The sequence below is a fragment of the Equus caballus genome, chromosome 9 (assembly GCF_041296265.1).
Source record: "Equus caballus isolate H_3958 breed thoroughbred chromosome 9, TB-T2T, whole genome shotgun sequence".
Taxonomy (NCBI): Eukaryota; Metazoa; Chordata; class Mammalia; order Perissodactyla; family Equidae; genus Equus; species Equus caballus.
In genome coordinates this window covers 55,464,501-55,488,044 of record NC_091692.1, presented here as the reverse complement: position 1 = coordinate 55,488,044, position 23,544 = coordinate 55,464,501, and the positions used below count along the sequence as shown (strand labels likewise).

Here is a 23,544-nt window from a genome sequence, read left to right as displayed (position 1 = left end):
CTCGGCTTATTGTATGTGAGAGAAGGGAGAAGGGCCAGGCCCCTCCCTGGATACTGAGGGACACCTCCGCGCCCCCCCTTACTCAGAGGACGGCTTCATTTCAGTGTGGTTCACGTGGGCCAGGAGCAGAGACAGCACCCAGAGCTCCTGGCATTTAGAGGGTGGAGGTACTTTCACAGGCAGAGCAACAACCACTGGAATGCGGGTGTCTTTAAAATGGCACGGGCCAGCACCACGACCTGCCCCAGGACAGTGGCTGCTTTTCCACCCCTTTGGAGGAGAGGCCACGTTTTCGGCTTCTCTTGTGGAGGTTCCTCTTCACCAGATGTTAGGAACTTGTCGTTTTCTAATGAGGCTCTGGACAGCAGCAGCTCTAAGTGCAGAGAACGATGTAAAAGCTCAAAACGTGCATGTGGAGGGTCAAGGCCGGAGAAGGTCATGTGCAGATGGACTAAGGGCAGGCAGGACCCTCCCTCCCCCGGCCCCTCTGGGGGCTCCATGTTCACCCTTCACCTGGATTGGAATCCTCTGGGATCCTGGTCCACGGCTCTGAATTCCTTTCCCTGCAAGTTTGGTATCCAGGGGGACAGATCTGTGATGCAGCTTTGAAGGCTACATCTGGGCATCCTTCCCGACGCATCACTGCTCCTTGTCCACCAGGATTTCCTGCCTCCGTGCACTTCCTTCTGCAATTCTTGGAAGGGCAGAAATTCCCTCGAATGCCTCGGCCTCTCTGTCCCGTACCTCGTGGCCACTCCTCCCTGGCAGGGTCTGACGGATCACGGGTGGAGTCTGCTTTGCAAACATTAGATACCCTAATCCTGGCCAAAGAATGACCTATACTCTCCCTCGCTGCCCAGGGTGACATCTGGGCCCCTGTGGTTCTGAGGTGTGTGGTCTCAGGCAATCACCTGTTCACACACTCAGGCATGTTGTTTCTGACTCATCCTAACGGGGCAGGAGGACCTGAGCCTATAAACCATGCAGCCCCTCGGAGGGCTGTGTTCTCTTGCCCAGCCTTATTCTCCGTTTATGGTGTGGGTGTGAACCTTTCCCGTTGGAAGCTTTCAGAGATGAGTCGTGAGAGGAGGGTGGTTGAGGGGTCCAGCAGGGAACGCAAGCAAACGGATGACGGGTAAACACAGCCTGACAAAATTAAAACACTTAAATGGTTCCAGTCTGGTGGTGAGCAGACACTGCTCCGAGCTCACTCCAAGAACCCACCCGGTGACCAGGAGCTAGAGGGTTACCACCTGGCATTTTGAACGCCCCCCCCCCACCCCACCCCGGGAAAGACCCTGTAAGACTAGGACCACAGGAAGTGCTTGGCCCTTCTGAGTTCTCCCCTCCTTTCTGATGGCTGCAAGTGTCACCCAGACACACAGCAGCGTGAACCCTGCCAGGGAGGCCTCCTCAGTACGGCCAGCAGCTGAGGAGAAATGCTGGTTCCCAGCAGCCCAGGCCCTTCTTGGTATGGCACAGCCATCCAGGAAGGTGACTTTCTAAATGGAAGCCGGAGCCGGCTGTACCTTCCCGCCACAGAGAAAGAGAAGTGCCAAGTCCCAAGGCTAGTCCAGGCCCAGGAGGAAGACACCGTGTCCAAGGGGTTTCCCTCACAGGGCCGTGAGGCTCCTGAGAGCCGACCCTTTGGTTGCAGCGCTTTGTTTGTCATGAGCCTACCAGACGGCAGAGGACAATAACTCGCTGCCTCTTTGGGCTTCCAATGGCCAAAAATGAACTGATCGCCAGCAAAAAGAGGCCCACATGTGCAGCACCTGTATCTCATCAGTCTTTATGTTACTTTGATATAAATTTTAGAGAGAGAGCTATATATATATGTTCACTCACACACAAATATATCATGCACTCTAACTTATTCCAAACAGAATCAAGAAATAATACTCATACTCCTCAAATGCACGGTTTTGCAGCTGGTTCCCTCTCGGTAGCTGGTATTTATAAGCACCTTCTTCCAGGACCCATTTCATCTTCCCTTCGCCCTCCACAAACCCCGCGGCTGGTCATGGTGCTCTGCCTGGTTAGGGGACCATAACCTGCCTTCCTGAAGGGTCTGGGTCATGGCAGTCCTACCTGGATTGGATTCTGCTCATTCCCTGGGGACTTCAAGCCCAGGACGTGCTAGCCCACAAAACGCGGTCAGGAATCTCCTGAAGTCCACACGTGGGCTTCCTCCTCTCCAGGCTGAGGAGCAGAGGGAAGCCCGAGTCCCAGAGGAACACGAGGGCTCCAGACAGTGTCTGCTTTGCATGTCAAGATGGAGAAAACTCAGGGGAAACTCTGAGGGTGAAGCAAGGCAGTCCGTTGTCATCATTCTCTGCACTGAATCCACCCAGACGGTTCCAGCAGAGGCTCCACAACAAGCAGCCCCAAGCACCCAGGCGGGAGGCCGGCTGCGCTGTCCTGCCTGGGCTTGCCCAGTACATGCATGGTCTACATATTTTGCAAATGACCACAGCTGAAGATGCCCAAGGGCTAAGATTCACCCTGAGCTAACATCCATTGCCAATCTTCCTCGGTTTTTTTTTTTTTTCCCTTGAGGAAGACTAGCCTTGGGCTAAGATCTGTGCCCATCTTCCTCTATTTAACACGTGGGATGTCTGCCACAGCATGGCCCGATAAGCGGTGTGAATGTCCACAACCGTGACCCGAACGTGCCAATGCCGGGCCTCCAAAGTGGAGTGGGCCAGTTTAAGCCCTGCGCCACCCTAGGTTATTTTAACACATCACTCTCAGAAACTGATAAATCTGTCACGTGAAGGTAAGCAATTCTAAAGAGGATTTCCATAATACTGCAAGCTCCATCCCTCCAATAGACAATCAAGTCCTAACAAGCAGCGGTTTATTGTCACGTTGCTGATGCCGGAAAAGGTCTCTGTTGACAGCACGATCCCTCAAAGGCCTTGTCCATTTCTGTGAATCCAATTTCCAGCACATAGAGATCTAAAGATTGAGGCAAATGTGGTCTTTCCTCCTTGCAACTCTGAATTAACATGCAATAAAGAGCAGAAAAATGGAGACCTGGAAGCAGACCTCTTATTTGAGAACAGAGATATACCAGCGCTTTTGAAATGATCTTTGGAGTCTACCGGAGTATTGCACAGAAGGAATGATCCATTCCGACTAGGTAGGTTTTACTGTGTCGCTGTGAGGGCGACAACGGAATCATCCCGCGAATCGGTAACTCTCTGTGACTTTCAAGCGCAGATAAATAATATACTTCGGAAAGGAAAATGCGAGAGCACCGTGAAACGGAAAGCCCTCCTTGCTCTACTCAGCTGAAATCCAGTCTCTCCTCCACAAGAAATCCCTGTCTATGCTTCCTACGTCCCACAGAGGAGTTTAATAAAAGAAAAGGATTGGTATGTCTTGAAGTTGCAAGAGCTCAAGCAAGAAAACGTGGGACCCTTCAAGGAGACGTCAGTGAAGTGCCGGGCTCCATCTCAGGGGCACCAGCGTCTCCTCTCTTTCCTGGTGCTGTCAGCACATCCTTCTTGGGCGCTCACTTTCTCTGCCTGGCTGCTGAGCCTGTCCACAATCGCTCTCTCCCGCCCTCTTCCCCGTCCCCTCCTGTTTGCTCAGATCTTCCACAGTCACCAGCAATTGTTGGCCGTGGAGCTATGGGATGCCCAGACCAGTTCCCAGAATCATCTCTGCCAAATCTGAGGAAGGGCAGGGGTGTGTATGGGACTGGACGGGGCACCCCATGCGAGCGCACCCCGCAGGAATTCACCTCTGCTGCAAGGTGCAATTTTGCAAGGCTACGGCAAGTTCCAAAGGGCTTGCCACTTCTCTCCTGCCAGCAGACCTGTTGGGGCTGGTGCCACGTGCTCTCCCAGCGACCCCTCACTGCTGGGTGGGATGGCATTCTAGTAACTGGCCTTCTGAATATGTAACTGCGCATCCTCAAAGAGATGGGAATTCTTAATCCGGGCTTTGGTTTGGGTTGATTCCCACGATCACGCAGCTTCCTCTGCGAAGACTTGACCATCATCACTTCTTTTCCTCTCATCCTGTAAAAGTAATCATGAAACTGGACCCAAATGAGAAATGAAGCATGGCTTCTTAGGACAATTATCTCAGTTTCCCTATACTTCCACCCTTCCTCTCTCCCTCTGGAGCTCTTCTGACCTGTGTCCCAGGACATCGTCAAGCAGATTTGGGTCAAGGACAGAAAGCTCAAGGTCAAAACTCAGGACTGCTCCAGATCAGTTTTCCTCCCCCGTCTCGTAACACCCCCTCCTTGTTTCAGTGTGATTTTATTCTCTTTTATTGCTCTTGCCATTCTCACCTGTGCAAGTCCTGGCACTCTCTCTGAGGACACGTGATCCCCCAGCTTACTATAGATCCCAATTCCCATCCTTTCTGTGTTTTCTGACTATTCCTTTGGTTAACCCATTGGCCAGTTGTTGCTCTTAGCCTCTTTAGGGTCTAAATCAATTGTGACATTATCAACTACCCCACTCTTAGCGACTCACTCCCAGGTCCTGATATTTACATAACCCAAACGATCATGTTCACAACTAAATAAGTTAGAGTCCAGCCCCATGGCTGAGTGGTTAAAGTTGCGTGTGTTCTGCTTCAGGGGCCTGAGGTTTGCGGGTTCAGATCCCAGGTGCAGACCTACTCCACTCATCGGCCACGCTGTGGAGGCATCCCACGGACAAAGGAGAGGAAGACTGGCACAGATGTTAGCTCAGGGTAATCTTCCTCCTAAATAAAGAAATAAACCCTTCAGAAAATGTATTCATCCACCACAAATTCCTGATTTCCAATATGTCTTCAAACATTCATACAGAAGATACCTGTTCCTTCAGATCGGAAGTGATGCCAGATCACCATGTCCTCACTTTAATTTCCTCGTGGACCTGTCAGTCCTACATTCCACGGACTGTGATCTCAATAATTTCCTTGAAATAATCAAAAATTCCTTACCACTCGTCTTATTTGTGTTGTAAAACTGGAAACCCGGGAGATCCTGATTATCTGCTTTGCCATTCTACTGCTAGTCTTATGATAACTGCTGAAGAAAAAGCACACAACACGATATTTTGTCATCACCATAAAGACAAAATCATCTGCATCAACTGGGAAGCATCCATAATGCCTGGACATTTTTTTTTCTTTTTTCATCTCTCGGGTCAATAGCAAAAACACCAAGGCACTCAGTTAACAAATGGGCAAAGGAGTAGAATAGCCATTTTTCCAAAGAAGACACACAAATGGCCAACAGCCACATGAAAAGGTGCTCAGCATCACTAATCTTTAGGGAAATGCAAATCAAAACCACAAGGAGATATCACTTGACACCGGTTAGGGCGGCTATTATCAAAAAAAGTAGAGGTGACAAATGTTGGTGAGGTTGTGGAGGAAAAGGAAGCCTTGCAACTGTTGATGGGAACGTAAACTAATACTGTAATGATGGAAAATAGTCTGGAGGTTCCTCTAAAAATTAAACCTAGCGTATAATGTAGCAATCTCACGGTATTGTGTTTTGTACTTCAAATTTCTAACAGAGTATATATTCTGTTAAGTGTTCTTAAAGCAAAATAATGATAATAGTAAAGGGGGTGGGAGAAAACTTTGGTAGATGATGGATATGTTTATGGCCTCGATGGTGGTGATGGTCTCATGGGTGGACACTTATGTTCAAATTCATCAAGTTGCATACGGAAAAGTATGACATCATTACCGATTCTTCTGCACCTTAAAACACAACATGTCCTCATCCAGAAAATGAATATTGACTACGTCTGGGGACAGACGTTAGTTAGACTTATCGTGGTGGTTATTTCACGATACATGCAAATCATTATATTGTACAAATGAAACTAATATAAAGTATATGTCAATTATACCTCAATTAACAAGCGCACACATCATACAAGACTATTTGAACATTGTAAACGAGTTCAGTGAATCCCTGAAACTATGCCATCCCCAAATGTCACAGGAAGCAAGGAGGATGAAGTAAGATGGAAAGTTGTTGTGCAAAGCTGCATGCAAATTAAAATCCTTTAAGTTGCGTTCAGCTGCTGTCACTGCAAACCAAGACAAGCATGGACAGTCCTTGGTGAGTCAGCTTCCGGTCAGCTCTTCCCCAAGGCCCGGCAGTCATGCGCCCCTCCCCTAGTGGGTCACTCTGCTCTGTCCTCCAAAGTGGCCAGCAGGAAACCCTGGTAAGATTCTGGAGGACAGCCGCTTTCTATCCTAGATACTCACGTTTTAACAGACACTCGAGATGAAATGTCAAGACTTAAAAGCATAAGTGTCTATTTGTGTAGTGTAGGGTATAAGGGAAACCATAGGAGGTCTTTTCAGCATCTCTCAACTCATAATGCAAACATAGCCCTGTCTTCAGAAGGACCGTCCTTGGTCTTTGGTGCAGAGTAGGGCATGTCGCAGGTGGCACGAAGGACAGGTTGTAGCAGCACTATCCTCACTCCAACAGAACTATCTCACTGGACATGACCCCGTGGGTCTCCAAAATAAGTTACTGAACATAAAGAAAAAAACCTTTCTTGAGAGGGGCAATTTTACCGATCAAGGGAAAACTTCTGAATTTTCGCATCTTATAACAAATAAATGATATGTCCTATTCTATCCTAATGAGGTAGCATGGGTACTTCCATAATAAATACTTTTCATTTTCAGTTCAAACATGCTCAGCTGCTTTCAAAAACCAAAAAACCAAAACAGAAACCCAGGCATGTAAAATTAAGTGTTTTAACTTGATAAAGTACTAACACAGCAGTGGCTTCTAAGGGAAGAGCTTTCAAATGAAATGATCATTTTTGGTAATGACCGTAGAAGATGGTGCTATCGCTGTGAAAGGATGGAACCAATCCAGAACGAGCCAGCTTTTGATTAAGGACAACGGAATTGAATCAGATGCCAGAAATACTCACTTGGAAATCAAAGTCCCATCATCATCCCTGGAAGCATTTCTGGAACTTTCCCTTTGGACACAAATTTTTGTCTTCCAAAGGAGCAGACATAATACAGAGCAAATAGCAGACAGAGGAAGATGAGTCCCAGTTTGCCAGGCACCAAAAGGGAATTAGTGGCCCTGAGTCACATCTCTAGGAGCCCCACTGGGTGAGGGCTTTCACCAGGACCACACATGTCCACTCAGCAAGGGGAGTCCTCAGGGATGTTCACCTTACTCCCCAGCCCATCGAAACTGAAACAAGACAACCCAGAGAGAGAGAGAGAGAGAGAGAGAGCACATGTTAAATTCAATGAGTTGGGGGGCCAGCCCCACGGCCACGTGGTGGAGTTCCCGTGCCCCGCTTCAGCAGCCCAGGGTTCGGATCCTGGGCAGGGACATGGCACGGCTCATCAGGCCATGCTGAGAGGGCATCCCACATGGCACAACCAGAAGGTCCTACAACTAGGATACACAACTATGAACTGGGGAGGGGAGGTTGGGGAGAAGAAGAAGGGGAAGAAGAAGAAAAAGATTGGCAACAGATGTTGGTTCAGGCGCCAATCTGGAAAAGAAACAAAAAAAATCAAATGAATTGCTCACGTAGGGCACGCAAAGCGTCTAACTGTGAGGTGAAACAATGGAAAAACAAACTTTCTGGCCTCCTGGCAGGAACCTTGTTCTTTAATGAGCACAGGCCTCGTGCTTCACTGTCTCATCCCCTGGGATGATGCTGTTTGGTGCGACAGAGGATGAACTTTCCCTGCAGAGGTCAACATGCATTTGTTTTTATAAAATCAGGATTCTGCTCTCTACTTTCATATCTCAGTTGTCAAATATCCACTGTGATTATAATCATTTTACTATTATTTGAGACAATTTCAAAGGTTACACAATATGCAATCAAAAGAATGTCCTAATTTGTTCCACAGTGGCCTGAAGGGAAAGTCACCAGACAACAGGCGGGGAGGGAAGGCTTACTTCAGCAGCAGTTTGAACAAAGGGATCTCGGAGGACCTGACGTTTTGAACTGAAACGGAGTATAGAGTAGGAATACGTGTGTGGATCCTGGGGCGGAGATGAAGGGTGACTGCTCAGTGTGCTGGCAGCAGCAGTGCTTGTTCTGTCAGGTGGTTCTGAGAGTTTGCGTTAAACATCACTCCCTGGATGTCAACTGTAGTCATCAGACGAGATCGGAGACCGAGAGGTGAAGGGGTGTCTAGTTGGCGAGGGGGAGTTAACAGCTTCCGTTGGAAATATGTTTGCTTAAGGTGCCTATAACATACACCTGGAGCATTATAGCTCAGAAATAAGATCTGGACGTGGTTTTTAGACATCGCCATCATAGAGATAACAGTGGAAGGCATTGAAGCAATAGAAGAAATGCACAAGAGTACTGAGACAACGTAGGGTCAATGGAGAGAATAGGGCTCACATTGAGTCCTGAGCTTTCGCAATAGTGCTGTGTGAGAAGGACCCTGTGAAGGACACCAGGGAGTGTGAGCTGGTTCACAGGCAGTCAGGAGCCTGAGATGTCGAGAAACGGAGGACAGGGAATCATTCCAAAAGAAAATCGTGGCCCGGTTCTGCGTTTGTTCCAAGTAATAGAAAGATGCAGAAACACTCTTTGGATTTAATTATGGGGAGATAGCTGTGATATTATCAAGATTGATTAATACACAGACCATTGTCTGAAGTGTGGGGGAGTGAGGAGCTGGTAATTCCATGAACACTGATCTTTCAGCTTCATTGTGAAGGGGAAGGAAGACGTGGGGCGAGAACTAGAGAGAAATGGGTTCAGGAGAGGCTGTTGTTTCAACAATGAAGAGATTGAATGAGTGAAAGGAATTCGATGGGGGAGGGGAGGGGAGATTGCTAGCAGAGAACATGACGTTTGGAATCAATAATAAAACTTCTCTAGAGAGGAGGAAGAAGGGAGACAATTAGGCTAAACCAAGGATCAAGATGAATTTTCAATGGAATCAGGAGAGGAGTCATTGATGGTTAAGAATGGTGGGATATTTGTAGACTTTGCGGCAGTGAGCTCAAGTATTTCTTGTAATGATCTAACTCATCAACATAGCAGGAGATGACCCCCTTGGTGGAAAGTGAGGGGAAAGGCAAGAAGTTTTTAGATTGGAAAGGCTCGGTGAAGGTCTGAACTGTTTCTGAAGCCCGGAAGGACGCACCAACTATCACGGCGCCGTAGGATGTAAAGGGAAGGAAAAGGAGGACATGTCGCTTCTCTCCTGTCAGGATGTGTGTCTGCTGGCACAGCCTGAGCCAGCAGCTGGGATGGCTGCTTTGTGTCCTGAGAAAACAGGGTCCGAGGTGGAAACCTACACCGAGGACCGGGCCGGGCAGTTCTACGGGAGATGTGCAGTGACATGTGGAGAGCCCGTGCTGCTCAAATCACAGCCTAATGTGCTAATGACATCTGAATCCCCCAATACACAAACACGCACTGTGGTAATGTCTGGTAACACCAGCTAAATTGACAGGAAAAATGTCACAGCTCAGTGTCATAAGATGGACACTGAGCATCCTGGCTGCTAGAGTATTTCGGGTCTTCGTTGTTGTCAATCTGGATGTTTCAGACATGCATCTCTCTTCTCACCACTGAGACTGTGCCTGTCGCCTCCTACTCAACCTCTGAGGCCCCACTGCGATGCCGTCGTCTTCCCTGACGCTTCCTCCTTGGCTGGTTCACCGTGTGCTCTCTGTGCTCCTGACGGTTTGCCCCTCTTTAGAGCTCTTTGCACGTGGACCCAGAGTTATTTCTTTACCCTGCATCTTTCTGGCTGGTTTGTGAGCAGGGTCTGTCTCTTATTCATCTTTGCAGCTCTGTTCTTCCACACAAGAATGCCAGCAGAAGTTGAGGGACATACCCTAAAGGGAAGACTTAGTGATTGTATTATTGGCGGTACTTTGATGTTTTGTTTTGATTTTGGTGAGGGTGCTAGAGGGTGGACTGCCAATCAGTGACAGTCCCAATCGCTCAGTGCTCAGCTTATTATTTTGACTTGAATTTTACTAATGAGTTTGTGTCATTTACTCAGTATACAACATGCTTGATTGGGCTAAATGAGGAGAATTCCATAACTCAGGACCTGCAGGGAGGCTGATGCATGCACAGCAATCTGCAGTACTGTCCCCAAAGTGGGATTACACAAGTCTGGGCAAAGTCCTCGGAGGACCAGGAGAGGGGGCCCAAGGAGGATGTGGTTGAAAACCAGAACAGTGATGACATCGCTTCACATTTTGCTCCCTTGACACCCTCAGACCTCAGGGCTTTGCTGTCTATGATCATTCTCAGAGTGCTGGGAAGCCCGGTATGTATCGCACTACTGCCGTCCCCACTACTGTAGATTTTGGTAGAGTGTTTACCTTGGCTTTGATTGTGTCTCTACAGAGCCAGCCACCTGGTGGTCTGCTCATGTCGGGTCACACTTGATATTTAGCCTTTTGTGGTCAGAGACAGCGCTGTCCTGTGTATTCATTCCTCTGGGGCCTAGAACACAGCAGGTGTCCAATCACTAGGTGGAAGGCATCCATCCTCATAGAGCCTTCAACTCTGTGCTTTGTAATTATCGACTTTAACAGAAAGATTTGAAAGTACAGTGCTTTGCAGTAATTTTCTGATATTGTCAAGAAAGACTGTCCCATTAAGAATATGAAGCGTATCTTTATGAAGTGTCTTTACTTGAATGGGGATTAAGTTGGCTGCCCTGGAGACATTTTCCTGTCATTTCTGTTCGTCTACTTGCTAGTTGCATTGTATCTTTGATAAGTACTTTCTCAAGATATTGAGCAGTGTTTGCTAAATCTTGACTTCTGTTTCTTTTATAGATAGTCACTGATGATTTTCTCCCATTCCTATCGGTCCAAAACTCTTTCATAAAGAACAGATTTGAGTATCTTCTTATTCACTGTGGAGGCTTTTGTGGTCATGATGTATATCTCATAGACTAGACCTCAGGGATATGATGCTTTTGATTAAAGATGAGTATTTATTATATTATTATGGTGTATGTAGGAGGAGAAAAATTGAGAAGGAGTGATGGTTTTCAGTTTCTCAGGTATGTGTGTATATATATATATATAAACATATATATTGAAAATTTTGGGGGCCGGCCCAGTGGCGCAGTGGTTAAGTTTGCACGTTCTGCTTCTCGGCAGCCTGGGGTTTGCTGGTTTGGATCCCAGGTGCGGACATGGTACCGCTTGGCAAAAGCCATGCTGTGGTAGGCATCCCACGTATAAAGTAGAGGACGATAGGCACGGATGTTAGCTCAGAGCCAGTCTTCCTCAGCAAAAAGAGGAGGATTGGCAGTAGTTAGCTCAGGGCTAATCTTCCTCAAAAAAAAAAAAGTTTCTTAATAATGAACGTGTTACTTTTTAACTCAGGATAAGATAAAATTTAAAAAAAAGAAGCTTGTTTATGATATAAAGGTGGAGTTGAGAACTGGGATATAATGCAGGTAAGTCATACCCAATGGAATTTACTGCAGAGCCGTGTGTTTTCATCCCGCCATTGACAAGGTGGACATTCACGCGGGTCCAAGTCAGGCTGAGTTTGCCTGGTGACCAGCTCTTTCTTCTGACCATCACCTCTGGGATGTGAGTTGCTGTCAGTGGCCCTGCTGTGGGGACCAGGGCCGGTCACAAGGTCTGCTGCAAGCCCAGGAGAGTCCCCAGTGATCCTGCTCCAGGGCCAGAACATCAGCATACCGGTGACTCCGTGTGGCTTTGTTTCCTGGGTGTATCTTGTAGGTAGCCTTGTAGACTCATCGGGTCATATTCTGATCCCTGGAATCTATGACCACGTGGCTCCTCTTACTGAAGAGGAAAAAACAAATGTACGAAGCCATTGACCTGGACCTAGAAGAATACCGGAATAGCAGCCAGGTTAAGAAATTTCTGTTTGACACCAAGGTATGATCACAAGTTGATGGATAATCTGAACAAAGAATGATGGTAACAAATATTTTCCCAAGGCTTAATTTACTGTGTCCTGTTTATCTGCACATCTTAGAACTGAAAGCAGATGTTAATTCCAAGGGGGACTTTCACTTTCAAGGCCACTTCCCTGTGGTCTAGATCAAGCAGACCTTTATCTGGGGTCCCACTGGCACCGGACTCAGGCACCTAACCGTGGAGCAATTGCTCATTTCACAGATGCGTTTTTCCAAATCAGTTTTCTGGACTCAATCCCAAGCCGGCCTGCAGCCGGTGAGCTGGGCTCCCTAACTGTTTAAAGATTGAGAATAGTCTGAGGTTATTCCAGCTCCATGACGCTAATTGTTCATTTTTCTAGACAAAACCAAGAGACTTAGGGGCTAATCTGTAGACTGCCACGTCACTGCTGCCTTGGTGTAATAAGTAGACCCAAAGCCGAAAGCGTTACTGGCAAATTTAGATTTTTTCCTTTTCCCTTCTCCTCCTCCTCCTCCTCCTTTCTAAAACGCTTGCCTGCTAGGGTGTTTGCTAGCTATGGCTGGTTCCTGGGGGAACAGCCAAGAGAGGGAGAAGCATGCAGAAGAGAGCGATAGAGTTTCTTATCATGAAGTGTAGCTCTTCCTCAGACTAGCTCTACAGCGGCCATAGCAAGATTGAAAACTGGCTCAAACATCTGCAGAGTTCTTTGAAGCCTTCTGAAAAATAAAATACATTTAGCACACAAATTATCATCGCAATGACTGGGATAGAAATTTATAACTGAACCCAAGTTTCTGAAAGGGCCCCTTTGCCATCTAGTAACTGCAAACTTCAGCGACGAGGGGCCCTCGCCAATAGGAGTGGCTTGGGCAGGCGAAGGCAGCAGAGATCTCGTGTCCTGAGGGGAAAGTCCACTTGTACTGTTTGTCCAGACATATCTAAGTGAGGCGATAATTAACTTGCCATTAACCGTGTCACAGATGTACAGAAATTGGTGATGCAAGCAATACAATTCAACTGAGTTTTAATTAAACATTCTTTCATATAATAAAATACTTTTATTTCAATTTAGGAGGAAATTCTAATGCACCTATGGAGGTACCCATCTCTTTCTATTCACGGGATTGAGGGCGCCTTTGAGGAGCCTGGAGCTAAAACAGTCATACCTGGCCGAGTTGTAGGAAAATTTTCAATCCGTCTAGTCCCTCACATGAACATGTCCGTGGTGGAAACACAGGTAACAAACGTGCATTGTTCTTCTGTCCAGCAGCGCCGTTCCTGAGAGCCACATGCCACACAGTAGTGAGCAACTCAGTTGTTAGCATTGAAGTATCACTTTTTTCCAATACAGAAGGGACTGGAACAAATGTCAAGAAACCAACAGGATTTTTGTTCAGTAAAAATCTCTTCCCTCAATTATATGCAATTACAGTCATCAGACAAATAACCATTTGGAGTTGGAGTGATGGGAAATTTTTGAAAACTAAATGGTGCATAAAAAGGCAAGATGGGTTTTACACACAGACGGAGAAGCTACTTGTCTACGGCTGGACTGAGCCGGAAAATCTTTACCCCCAGCGTTGGTTCGTCCATGATGTCTGAAATGAACCCCCTGAAAGCAGCCACCTTAATGAAAATGTTTGTGTCTGGAAGGAGGTGCGTGCCTGAAGTATCGACCTATCATCAGTGTACCTCAAGTTGCACAGAAGGTAGACTCTGAAGAAGGGAGCTCAAGGAATACCTCGGCGCCCTCTCTCCATCCACTGTCCGCTTTTATCGTCGTCTTAGCGCTAATTACATTCTCAAAGATCCTCCTTCCCCTCTGCGTCCCTCCGTCTTTTTGTTTCCATCTTCCTCCCTCCTTCCCTTTCTGGATGGACTGTTCCTCCTCCTCACAGCACACACTTTACATGAGCGCAGGACGGTCTTCGTCTTGCTCACAGCTATGTCCCAGCACCTAGAACAGTTCCTGCCACGTGACAGGTGTGCCTTAAATGTTTGTCGAAGGGATGAATATTTCAGAGTATGGAGTTTTTCTCTGGTGGATTTCCATAATGGCAACCGGAATGGAGCCCAGGGGAGAGAGAAAGATGCTGTCAATGAGCCTCCTTCACAGCTTAGCGTGAAATTGCTCCCACTTTTTGGAAATTTCCAAGTGTGTAATGTTCCCAAAATATTCCTTAAGATACTGATAAGTCCAAAAAGAGGGATATTCAAATTGAGAAGTTCTACTTGTGTTGTGTTTCATAATTACCTCAAACATTCATCATATTTGTATTACCCACAATATCATTCAAGGTTTCATAATTACCCAAATTCATAATAAGCCGACATTAACAGTGAGACACTGTGGTCGGGGAGGGGTGGGGACAGGAGGGGGGATTGGGGGGTCTCGGGAGGGGTGGGAGTGAGAGCAAGCATTCCTCACACTGGGCGCAGCTCTCCGTCCTGGAGACCCGGCTCACTCCGCGTCCTCCCTCTGGAAGAGCTGAGGGAAAATCAGAACGCTTGAATGCGTCAGCTTGGGATTCCAATCAGTTTCTTGATACAAGGCTATGAGAGCTACTCAAAATTTTCTCTTACAACTGAAAATGTTACCTTTAGGTAAAGCAGCATCTTGAATATATATTTTCCCAAAGAAATCGTTCCAACCAGATGGTTGTTTCTATGGCACTAGGACTACACCCATGGATCGCAAATATTAAAGATAATCAGTATCTTGCAGCAAAAAGAGCCATCAAAACAGGTTAGACTTATGCTATTTTGATTGCTGGTTTACACTGGGAACAAGGGGTGGTACCCGGTGGGGCTGTAGATAAAGCAGACACTTTTAAAACTTCACTGTGGACTCTCCTTTTATATGGGCTGCATTACTGACGGTAAACGGTGTGGTTCAGGGCTCTTTACACACACTGTCTCATGAATCCTCCCAACAGCCCTCCCCGGGGTGCAGATTAAGGCGAGAAGAGATTAAATAATTTGCTGGAGGGCACTCAGCTAGAAGTAGCGAAGCCAGGGTTCAAACTCACGTTCTGGAGACCTGAATTTGGGGGAAAATGATGGACTTGGAAACCTCCCAACCCTCCTTCTGCAAAACTCATGGAAATATTGGCCGATACATAAAAACTTTTAAAAGCACAGCTGAACTTGCACGAAAGTAAAGGAAGTCCTCTGGGGTTAAAAATGAAGAAGCTAAACTGTAGTGGAGCGAGCAAGCTGGCACCGGGCTGCCCTGTGGGGACTTGCTCTTCCCGGTCACAGAGCTCTGGGTTTAATGGCCTCCAGACCTCCTTGGAGCACTAACTCTCTGCGTCTATGAGTACAAGGGACACAGACGTCAAAAATTAGAGGACAAGTCCAACACCGAGAGCCATACTTCTCTACACAATCATCCCCACTGCCCTCAATTGTAGCAGTATTTTACCAGTAAAATTTGGGGGTGAAGAAAAGAGGAAGAAGAGTTAGGAAGTTAAATGGAATGCCAGCTGAAGAGAGATGTGTGATTGAAATGTCAAATTCAACAGTAAAGACATGAAATACAGGAAAATGCAGGAATGCATAAGGCACCTTTTTGTCTGTCTGTGTGCTAAACCAGTCCTGCCAACAAAGGACAGTCGTCTGCCACATAATGAGTTTTTCGTCAACAACGGACTGCATGTATGACAGTGGTCCCATAAGATTAGCACCATATCACCTAGGCGTGTGGTAGGCTATACCACCTAGGTTTGTGTGAGTACACAACAATTAAACCATCTAACAACTAAATCACCTAACGATGCATGTCTCAGAATGTATCCTGTCGTTAAGCAATGCACGAGTGTACATCATCTTTATTCACATTCACGCCTTGCTCTGTGGATCCAGAAGACACGGCATGTTCTCTTTTGTGTCTTCATTTATTTTTCATTCCCACTCCATCTCTGGCAACTTTCCCTATAGCCTAGAAGGTTTCAACTCATCTCTTTCTAGACCCCAGGATATCCATTAAAACTGTTTCCTGGGATACCTTGAAAGTTGAGTACAAACACTGCAACATTCAGGTGAAAGTTGAGTACAGCGATTTATTCATATGTTGGTTACAAAAGAAACACAAAACACCAAAGAAATGTGTTCCTAATATTTAATATTAGTGTTTCTAATACTTAATTCGTGAAGCAACCATAAAAGTAGGTAGGTACATCTTCTGTGGTACTCTGGCCAAAAACACATGACCTCTTCCAATCGTGAAAAAACGTCAGATAAACCCAAACTGAGGGACATTTTACAAAACAACTGATCAGTACTCTTCAGCAGGGTCAAGGTCATGAAAGACAAGGGAAGACTGAGAAACAGTCACAGACAAGAGGAGACTAAGGAGCAATGACAAAATGCCGTGTGGGATTCTGCATTGGATCCTGGTACAGCAGAAGGGAAAGAGTGAAATTCAAATAAAGGCTGAGTCTAGTTAATAATATTATCCAATGTTAATTTCCTATTCTTGATAATTGTACAATAGTTATGTAAGATGTTAACATTAGGGAAAGCAGAGTAAGGAATATATGAGAACTCTCTCTGTACTACTTTTGCAACTTTTCTGTAAGTCTAACGTTACTTTAAAATATTATTTAAAAATATTTTTTGAAAGTAGATAATAGTAAATAAGGCAACCACAGTTTTCTTCTTGACTCTATTGACTATTTTAGAATATAAATTGCATGATATCAGGACGCTTACTTATCCCAGCCACCAAATTTCATGGTGGGAAAAAAAAAAAAAAAGAAAGAAAGATAAAGTGAACACGACATTTGCGGAGATCACTGGGGGTAGTCTTCTCATTAATTTATTCAATGCCTTCTTTTCCTGTGTTTCAGTGTTTGGAACAGAACCAGATATGATCCGGGATGGATCAACCACACCAATTGCCAATATATTCCAGGATGTTATCCAAAAGAGTGTGATGATGCTCCCGCTGGGCACTGTGGACGATGGAGAGCACGCGCAGAAGGAGAAAATCAACAGTGAGCAGGTTCTTGAGGGGGCTGATCTCTCAGTGTGCAAACCACAGGGTGTCCACATCAGTAACCTTCCGACATGCTGCATATTTTAGATTGAATTTATGTCATCAAATCTTCCTGTTTAAATTGTAGACTACTTTTCCTCCATTATTTGAATGGAAATAACAGTTTCTCTTTATTTCTTCTTTTGTTAGGTGGAACTACATAGAAGGATCCCAATTATTTGCTGCCTTTTTCCTAGAGACGGCTAAGCTGCATTAACAACGACGGGAACCTTCCAGCTTACATCTGAGCTGCTGACATATCCCCTCTCTCACATCCCTGGACAGGAATAGAATCTAAATATCCAGAGAATTTCTGTCCAGTAAACAATATTTTCCCTCTTTAATACGTCTTTGGACATTTGGACCAGTAATAAACTATTTTAAAGGTAGAGACACTGGAAATGGCTTAATGTCTCTGTTGCACACCTCTCTAAAGTCACAGCTACCTTCAACAACTTGATTTCCCCAAGTCTGGCCCCAGTAGTCCCCGGACTGGACTCATTCTGCCCTTCCAGCACAAGGATGGTTCTTCGATTAGACTTCTCTTGCCATTTGATTGGTGGAATTGCTCTAGTTTGCTGTGTCCTGAGGTGCTCAGGACACATAATCATTCATCCACTGACTGTCAGTACTTATGTCACCGTTGCTTTCACCACACATTCCTTTTATATTGTTAATAAAAACATTGGTCTACCCCACCGACTACCATGATTTCCCTGGGGGTTCATTTTCAGATGAGTTATTGAAGCGTGATACATATTCACTTCTTGCCTCCCCTTCACTTTTTCCTTTCTTGAAAAGTTTTGAAACAGAAATGACCAATATTCACACTCTTATGCCATTTGGGATTCCTTGTGAGAAGATGCGTCTATCTTTATTCTAAGCCTCTTTACCTTTGCTGTGAGTGACGCCAGCCCACCGCCCCTCCTGCATCCTGTTCTGTCTCACTACCCCATCGGGAGAGGCCACTCTCCCTCTGACACCTGCGCACATGGAAATTCACCACAGCAGAATCAGCCCTGATGGAATTCTCTCACCCCGTTGGGATTTTACTCAGTGACTACATCTAAATTGTTCAAAGCTTTAAATAGCATCAATTTTAGACAGAGAACTGATCAACCTGACATCAGTAACACATCCCAAATTTAAAGCTGTCAGCTCAGGTTGCATTCATCAGTCATTTCAGTCGACCATCTTGTTTGGCTTGATTGGATTTGATGGTGTAAACAGATAAACAAAAGCACGTAAGTTTTCTACAGCTAAGTATAAGTAAACAAATCACTTCAGTCTTTATGAATTCACTATTTAAATAGCATTAATGGAGAAGAAGTTAAGGGTTTATTAAAAATGTTTCTCTTATGATTCCAAATAAAAACAAAGTGCCACACATTCCATCTCTTTGTGGGTGCTTGAAATGTCAGTTTTAAAGCTTGCTGCGTCATGTCTAAAACGGCTGGATCATGGGGCCAGCTTACCCTGCCTCTTGTCACAGAAACGGGACCCACCTGTGGCATCAGCCTCGCTGAGGCATCCATAAGGAGCCACTTCTTCTCTGGTGCTGGACAACATCAAGTCCTCTTGGTTAAATATTCGCAGGTGTTTGGTACTCGTCACTATTTAAGCACAGTCCATGCTCGCCAGATTTGGTTGAATCTTGTGAGGTTTTCGGATTCCGTGGACCTACCTGATGTATTTGGCAGAGGTCCCAAGGACTAACTGTACACGAGGTTTCTGACGCCAATTTATATTTTAACAAGGGTGTTCATAGTAGTCAATTAACAAAAGTTGGTTGTAAAATATAACCATTTCTGAGCAAGGGAACATCAGTTTTACCAAGTCACTAAATAAGAAGATGTATTTGCTGATCTGCATTCCTGCTGAATCTCTGAGACCTGCAGTGTCTTGGTCAATTATTCAGCTGCCACCAGGTGAGGAGAGGAGGAGGACGAATGAGGTCATTGAATCTAGGAGATTCCAACCCTGGGATGCCTGAGTCCAGAGCCGTGGTTTTCTGCCTCCCCGGGTCATGATGGGTCTCCCCAGCTCTCATTGATGGGTCCACGTTTTCTACCCAAACCCAAGCCATGTGGCTACCTGGGTCTTGCTGTGGTTTGGGAGCCAGATAGGAAGTATTTTCCGGATAGATTACATTCAGAGGGATGACAGAAATCCGCCCAGTGATTAGCCAGAAGACCAATTAACTAGTAATAAGAAGACAAAGAGGTTGGGGATAGAGAAATTTAAGTATTTGCTTTAAAAAATTGTACCAAAGAAGCATATGCACATGGATAAAGATGACCACCCAGTATACTTATTGGGAGTATATAGTGACATGATCAGGAGGGGACGTCATCGTATTGAAGGAGGGCAACATGTCAGGTTTGGGACTGTCCAGGTTTGGACTGTCAGTTAGATTTGGTAGATGCTCTTATGGAAGATAACGAGGACTGGGAATGTTCTTGGTTTTACGTTGTATTCATAAAAATAAACCTTGCGTGAGTGTGTGCTGGACAGTGCAAGAGCCCTGTGGTGACACACGTTCTCTGCACTTGCAGCTGGAGGAAGGCAGTCGGCCACAGACACACAAAGAACCTGGTCTGGGCTTCTTCTCGCTCCACATGTTCATTCCAGCGCATCCCTCCCTCAGCCTCTGTGTTAGCCAGACACCAGCCCAGCCCAGCGCAGCCCAGCCCCCTCTTCTGAGAACTGGACCCCGATCCTCCTGCATTTTTCATTAGAACCCGTTAGAATCCGAATTCGGCTCGTGGCTTCCTAGGGTCTGCGACTCTGAGGACCCCTGCTAGGAGCATCCAGAGGCTGTTCTCCTAACCCGGAGGTGCGCACGCGCCTGGCACAGCAGGAAAACCTCGCTCCGTTAGAGGAGGCCTCAGAGGCGCCGGGCATCGCTTGGGCCGGTGGAGGCGGAGGCCGGCCGCCCGGCCCGCAGGCCTCCGGCTCCCACCCGGCCCGGGCGCGTCCGTTTCTCCCGCACCGCCCTCGGGGTTCTTTACCGCGGGCGAGCGAAGGGGTGGAGTGAGGAGGGATGGAGAGGGAGGAGGCGGGATCGCCCGGGGGTTACCCGCTCGGGGAGCCGCTGGAAGTGCCAGGTGGCCTTCCCGGTCAGACGCCGCCAGGCTCTCAGCCTGACGCGCGTCTCCCCTTCCTTAGATTGACTCCTTCGGCTTTCCGTTTTCCTCTTGGGGAGGGGTGGGACTTCCGGTTTCATCACCGGAAGACGACGAGCCGGAGGAGTCCGTCAGAGGGGCCAGCAGGAGCGATTGCGTCGGCAAACGGGTAAGTTATTCTCTGACCGGGCCGGGGGGGGGAGGTTTGGAGGCGGGGACCGTCCAGCGTCTGCGCGGGGCCTGGGGGCGGTGGCTTGAGGGCTCGGGCCGGGCAGCTGGGCGCCGGGAGTCCCGCCAGGGCCCTTCGCTCTTCCTCCTCCCTCCTCCCCCCGCCTCAGCCCCTCCCCCGCTCGCCGGTCCCTCCCGACGCCGCCCAGACTCGCCCGACACCCGCCCGCCGCCCGCGCGGCGTCGCAGCCGCCCTGCCCCCGCCGTCACCTGCTCGCTCCGCGAGCCGGGCTCCCGGGGACCCGGCGGGCCTCCGTTTCCCCGCGGGCCCGGGCTCTTGGCGCGGAAGCGGCGCCCCGGGCGCCCCACGCACCCCTGCACGCAGTGGCGGCGCTTCCGACCGCCTGGCTTCTCCGACTGGAACGCGGGCGCCCAGGCGGGGAGCTGCCCGGTGTGGGTTTCTAGTCCGGGCGGTGGTGTCCGTGGCTGCCCGCCCACTCCCTGTTTTCCCCAGCGCACCGATGCGCTGCTGCCACCCTCGCCTCCTTCGGTTGAGGATGCTGGTGCCCGAGAGCACCACGCCTGGAAGTGGACGGTCCTGGCCACTCAGGGTCCAGCTGCTCTCAGCAACTAGCGGGAGACCCCAGGCTGCCGCACGTCGCTGTTGGCAGCAGCGGGATCGTCCCTGGAGATACCCACCTCTTCCTAGTGGGCGAGCACGGCCTGAGTGTGCGTGCCCGCTTTCTGGAGCTTAGTCGGGGGGAGGTGGGTGCCAGGAGCTGCTGACCCCTGCGCTTGCGTTGAGTTTTGAATAGCCTGTTTATTGGGTTGGGGGGTTCTGGACTAGGACATCTTGGCAGGGTTGGCATCTGTGGACACATATGTAGGATTATTTTCTAGGTAATCATAGCCCGAATGGTGATTGTGTCGGGACTTTACAGTCCGTGCCGGTGGAACTAGTTACAGTATGCACCTGGTTTGCGGTGAAGCGTTAGTCCAGATGCAACACTGCCTGGGGAAGGTCACTAACACGTATTGATTAGAACATCGTTAGGAGAGCTCATTTGATGTATACTCTGTAGACTTCATGTAGCACGGCAGCCGTGTAGGGTCGGAATTACTATTCCCTTTTAACAAACTGAGACTAAAGTTAAACAGTTTGACCAAAGTTAAGGTCAGGATTAGCGTCTCAAGTGTTTGTTACTCATTGTTTTTCAAGTTTGCTACATGTAAGGTTACTGACTTCTGCTGGCACGTCTGAAAAACACTGAGGCAAGGCTCTCTAGTAGCTGTTGTCTTCTTGCGTGACATGTAAGGCAGGTGTGATTATTACTGATAATACACTGGCTCCTGGTGCCTTTTTTAAAAAACCTGTTTATTTTGGAATAATCTCAGATTTGCAGAAAAGCTGTGAGATAGCACAGAGAGTTCCTCTTGTATTCAGCCAAGCAGAGTGGCTCCACTTGAGCAAACTGCTTCATGCCAGTCACCATTCTAGGTGCTGGAGAGAGTAACACGCTGCCCTAGATGATTTCAAGGTCTGGTGGAAGAGACAGATCCATAAGCAAGTATAGTGCCTTTTGCTCAGTGCTGAAATGGAGAAAGGGGAGCACAGAGTAATTTATGACTGACTGCCTGGGAAGGAGTGGCGCGAGCTTGCAGGATACAGCATTTGAGTTAGGTCTCAAGGATTAGTGGGTATTCACTTGATTGGTGGGACATTTCTGCCCACATTCGTGCTACCTAGGTTTGTGTTCGAAGAGAACTCTCTAACCTTTATAAAACGGACTCTTCTTATTTGATTCTCCTCTCTCCCTCTTTCTCACATCTCCCCTGAGAGGTTTTTGTCATAGTTTCCACAGGCTGTGAGAAGAATCGCGGTTTATAAATCCATGACTAGGAGATGAAATTAAGCTGTGTTTCTTAGTAATGGAAGTATCTAGATCTGTACGTTTTAAAATTCTTTCTCTTTCATAGTTGCTGAGTACTTCAGTGGTCTGATCACACACATTCTTTATGCGAGGTTGGAGCACAGTTCTTCTGAACTATGCCCACAGCAGAGGGGTATTTTGAGTGAGTGTGTTGGTCGTTGTGGGCTGCTCTAGGAAAACACCATAACCCCAGGTGGCTGAAACAACAGTCATTTACTTCTCCCAGTTCTGGAGGTTAAGTCCAAGATCAAGGTGCTGATTCCTGGTGAGGGCTCTTCCTTGCTTACAGACAGCCACCTTCTTGCTGTGTCTTCACATGGCAGAGATGGAGAGAGAACTCTGGTCTCTCTTCGTCTTCTTCTAAAGACGCTGATCCCGTCTTGGAGACCCTACCGTTCTGACCTCATCTAAACCTAAGTACCTCTCAAAGACCTCATTTCCAAATACCATCACATTGGTGATTAGGGCTTCGGCATCAAAATTGTGTGTGTGTGTGTGTGTGTGTGTGTGTAGGGGGGGGTGCACAATTCAGTCTGTAGTAGGTGGGTTTCTTGGAATTTTTGTTATTATGAGGAATTGCTCCAAAATAGGCTTGATAGAGAACTAAATAGGAAACTGTAAAATTAGCGTTTATATGGCTTTTGCTACAGCAAAGTAGTGAACACAATTTTATTTAAAATCAGAAGAAATTATTGTAGCTATGTTAAGTCTGATTCAGAGGCTGGTGGATGCCAAGAAGAAATTTTAATTGTTTCATTTGGATGAAAGAGAGAAATACGTGGTGAAATACTGCAGTGGTGTTTTCACTTTTAGGCCTTATACAAATGAATGCTTTCATGGTTATCAAATTAGGGTGTAAGGACTGTGGTAGTGAGCTATTGCAGTTCCCTCACTGATCAGGAGGCTGAGCCCCACAGAAGCTGAGCGGCTAATGCATTGTAGAGGTGTTAGTGGCAGAGCAAGGATTGGAATCAGGCCTCCGGATTCACGGGGCCAGTCTTTCTGCTGTTCCATCAGTGGTTCTCAAACTGATGGTGCATCAGAGTCAGCTGGGGGGGCTTGTGAAAACGCAGATGCTGGGCTGGGTCTCTGAATCAGCGGGTCTGGACTGGGACTGAGAATTTGCATTTCTGACAAGTTCCTGGGTGATGTTAAAGCTGCTGACTCTGAGGGCACACTTTGAGAACCCCGGCCTTCTGTGATGTTGCCTTTGACCTCTTCTAAGAGGATAGTAAGTAAACGTCTGTGGGTTTATACCAGCTTGACCCTTCCTTGACGTTCAGAGAATCAAGTTCTTTAATTTTGTGTTGTGTACTGTAATGCACCAACAACATAATGATTAGATGGAAAAAAAGTACTAGAAATGGAGTATGTTTTAGAGTCATTTTGGCATCTTCA

At 47.2% G+C, this 23,544-nt stretch overlaps 1 protein-coding gene and 1 long non-coding RNA gene across 2 annotated transcripts in view; one reads left to right on the top strand and one right to left on the bottom strand.

The window, feature by feature from the left end:
* Positions 1-18,237: 18,237 nt before the first annotated feature.
* Positions 18,238-20,129, bottom strand: LOC138915593 (uncharacterized). Its single transcript, XR_011421623.1, has 2 exons — positions 20,002-20,129; positions 18,238-19,123 (listed from the first exon to the last, which is right to left on the bottom strand). It is a non-coding gene; the product is annotated as an uncharacterized lncRNA (long non-coding RNA).
* Positions 20,130-20,146: 17 nt separating this feature from the next.
* The window catches only part of LOC138915576 (large ribosomal subunit protein uL15m-like), a 63,782-nt gene continuing 60,384 nt past the window's right edge, over positions 20,147-23,544 (top strand). The window contains exon 1 of the mRNA XM_070222320.1: positions 20,147-20,216. The gene's annotated coding sequence lies outside the window, so the exon portion shown is untranslated. The remainder of the gene's footprint in view (positions 20,217-23,544) is intronic.